Below are 3,652 nucleotides of genomic sequence, written 5' to 3'. Positions count from 1 at the left end.
CTCTCTCTCCCCCTCTTTTGCACTCTCTCTCTCCCCCCCCTCTTTTGTGCTCTCTCTCTCCCCCTCTTTTGTGCTCTCTCTCTCCCCCTCTTTTGTGCTCTCTCCCCCCCCTCTTTTGTTTTCTCTCTCCCCCTCTTTTGCGCTCGCTCTCCCCCTCGTTTGCACTCTCTCTCCCCCTCTTTTGCAACTCTCTCCCCCTCTTTTGCGCTCCCTCTCCCATTCTTTTGCGCTCTCTCTCCCTCTCTTTTGCGCTCTCTCTCCCACCCTCTTTTACTCGCTCTCTCTTCCCCATCTTTTGCTTTCTCTCTCTCCTCTTCTTTTGTTCCCTCCCCCCCTGTTTTGCTCTCTCTATCTCGCCCCTCTTTTGCTCTCTATCTCTACCCCCTCTTTTGCTCGCTCCCTCTCTCCCCCCTCTTTTGCGCTCTCTCCCTCCCCCTCTTTTGCTCTCTCTCTCTCCCCCTCTTTTGCTCTCTCTCTCTCCCCCCTCTTTTGCTCTCTCTCTCTCTCCCCCTCTTTTTGCTCTCTCTCTCTCTCAACCCTCTGTTGCTCTCTTTCTCTTACCCCTCTACTTTGCTTTCTCTCCCCCCTCTCTTTTGCACTCTCTCTCCCACCTCTCTTTTGCTCTCCCTCTCTTTTGCTCTCTCTCCCCCCTCTCTTTTGCCCTCCCCCCCTCTCTTTTGCTCTCTCCCCCTCTTTTGCGCTCTCTCTCCCCCTCTCTTTTACTCGCTCTCTCTTCCCCCTCTTTTGCTCTTTCTCTCCTCCTCTTTTGCTCTCTCCCCCCCCCTCTTTTGCTCTCTCCCCCCCTCTTTTGCTCTCTCTCCCTCCCCCCTCTTTTGCTCTCGTTATCTTGCCCCTCTTTTGCACTCTCTCTCTCCCCCCTCATTTGCTTGCTCTCTCTCCCCCCTCTTTTGTCCTCTCTCTCTCTCTCCCTCTCTTTTGCTCTCTCTCTCCCCCCTCTTTTGCTCTCTCTCTCTCTCTCCCCCTCTTTTTTGCTCTCTCTCTCTCTCTCAACCCTCTCTTGCTCTCTCTCTCTTGCCCCTCTATTTTGCGCTCTCTCCCCCCTCTCTTTTGCACTCTCTCTCCCACCTCTTTTTTGCTCTCCCTCTCTTTTGCTCTCTCTCCCCCTCTCTTTTGCCCTCCCCCCTCTCTTTTGCTCTCCTCTCTCTCCCCCCTCTCTTTTGCTCTCTCTCTCTTTCTCCCCCTCTCTTTTGCTCTCTCCCCCCTCTCTTTTGCACTCTCTTTCTACCTCTTTTGCGCTCTCTCTCCCTCTTTTGCGCTCTCTCTCCCCCTTCTCTTTTGCGCTCTCTCTCTCTCTCCCCCCTCTCTTTTGAGATCTCTCCCCCTCTTTTGCGTTATCTCTCTCCCCATCTCTTTTGAGCTCTCTCTCCCTCTCTTTTGTGCTCTCTCTCTCCCTCTCTTTTGTGCTCTCTCCCCCCCCTCTTTTGTGTTCTCTCTCCCCCTCTTTTGCACTGGCTCTCCCCCTTGTTTGTCTTCTCCGCCTCTTTTGCAACTCTCTACCCCTCATTTGCGCTCTCTCTCCCCCTCTTTTGCGCTCTCTCTCCCCCTCTTTTTCTCTCTCTCTTCCTCTTTTGCGCTCTCTCCCCCCTTTCTCTTTTGCCCTCCGCCCTCTCTTTTGCTCTCTCCCCCTCTGTTTTGCTCTCTCTCTCCCCCTCTCATTTGCTCTCTCTCTCTCCCCCTCTCTTTTGCTCTCTCTCCCCCTTCTCTTTTGCACTCTCTCTCTACCTCTTTTGCGCTCTCTCTCTCCCTCTTTTGCGCTCTCTCACCCCCTTCTCTTTTGCACTCTCTCTCTCCCTCTTTTGCGCTCTCTCTCCCCTTCTCTTTTGTGCTCTCTCTCTCTAGCCCCTCTCTTTTGAGCATTCTCTCCCCCTCTTTTGCGCTCTCTCTCCCCCTCTCTCTTTTGAGCTCTCTCTCCCCCTCTTTTGTGCTCTCTCTCCCTCTCTTTTTCTCTCTCTCTTCCTCTGTTGCGCTCTCTCCCCCTTTCTCTTTTGCCCTCCCCCCTCTCTTTTGCTCTCTCCCCCTCTGTTTTGCTCTCTCTCTCCCCCTCTCTTTTGCTCTCTCTCTTCCCCTCTCTTTTGCTCTCTCTCTCCCCCTCTCTTTTGCACTCTCTCTACCTCTTTTTTGCTCTCTCTATCCCTCTTTTGTGCTCTCTCTCCCCCTTCTCTTTTGCACTCTCTCTCTCCCTCTTTTGCGCTCTCTCTCCCCTTCTCTTTTGTGCTCTCTCTCTTGCCCCTCTATTTTGCGCTCTCTCCCCCCTCTCTTTTGCACTTTCTCTCCCACCTCTTTTTTGCTCTCCCTCTCTTTTGCTCTCTCTCCCCCCTCTCTTTTGCTCTCCTCTCTCTCCCCCTCTCTTTTGTTCTCTCTCTCTCTCTCCCCCTCTCTTTTGCTCTCTCCCCCCTCTCTTTTGCACACTCTCTCTACCTCTTTTGCGCTCTCTCTCCCTCTTTTGCGCTCTCTCTCCCCCTTCTCTTTTGCGCTCTCTCTCTCTCCCCCCTCTCTTTTGAGATCTCTCCCCCTCTTTTGCGCTATCTCTCTCCCCCTCTCTTTTGAGCTCTCTCTCCCCCTCTCTTTTGTTCTCTCTCTCTCCCCCTCTTTTGTGCTCTCTTCCCCCCCCCCTCTTTTGTGTTCTCTCTCCCCCTCTTTTGCACTCGCTCTCCCCCTCGTTTGTCTTCTCCCCCTGTTTTGCAACTCTCTACCCCTCATTTGCGCTCTCTCTCCCCCTCTTTTGCGCTCTCTCTCCCCCTCTTTTTCTCTCTCTCTTCCTCTTTTGCACTCTCTCCCCCTTTCTCTTTTGCCCTCCCCCCTCTCTTTTGCTCTCTCCCCCTCTGTTTTGCTCTCTCTCTCCCCCTCTCTTGTGCTCTCTCTCTCTCTCCCCCTCTATTTTGCTCTCTCTCCCCCCTCTCTTTTGCACTCTCTCTCTACCTCTTTTGCGCTCTCTCTCTCCCTCTTTTGTGCTCTCTCTACCCCTTCTCTTTTGCACTCTCTCTCTCTCCCTCTTTTGCACTCTCTCTCCCCTTCTCTTTTGTGCTCTCTCTCTCTAGCCCCTCTCTTTTGAGCATTCTCTCTCCCCCTCTTTTGCGCTCTCTCTCCCCCCTCTCTCTTTTGAGCTCTCTCTCCCCCTCTTTTGTGCTCTCTCTCTCACCTCTTTTGTGCTCTCTCTCTCCGCCTCTTTTGTGCTCTCTCTCTCCCCCTCTTTTGTGCTCGCTCTCCCCCACTTTTGCGCTCTCCCTCCCCCTCTTTTGTTTTCTTCCCCCCTCTTTTGCTCTCTCCCCCCCTCTTTTGCTCTCTCCCCCCTCTTTTGCTCACTCTCTCCCCCTCTCTTTTGAGCTCTCTCCCTCTTTTGCACTCTCTCCCTCTTTTGTGCTCTCTCTGCCTCTTCTCTTTTGCGCTCTCTCCCCTCTCTTTTTAACTCTCTCTCCCCCCTCTCTTTTGAGCTCTCTCTCCCCCTTCTCTTTTGTGCTCTCTCTCCCCCCCCTCTTTTGAGCTCTCTCCCCCGTCTCTTTTGAGCTCTCTCTCCATCTATTTTGAGCTCTCTCTCTCCCCCTCTCTTTTGAACTCTCTCTCCCCCTCTTTTGTGCTCTCTCCCCCCCTCTTTTGCGCTCTCTCTCCCATTCTTTTGTGCTCTTTCTCCCTC

The sequence above is a fragment of the Bombina bombina genome, chromosome 1 (assembly GCF_027579735.1).
Source record: "Bombina bombina isolate aBomBom1 chromosome 1, aBomBom1.pri, whole genome shotgun sequence".
Classification (NCBI taxonomy): Eukaryota; Metazoa; Chordata; class Amphibia; order Anura; family Bombinatoridae; genus Bombina; species Bombina bombina.
Note: the sequence above shows the minus strand (reverse complement) of the source record.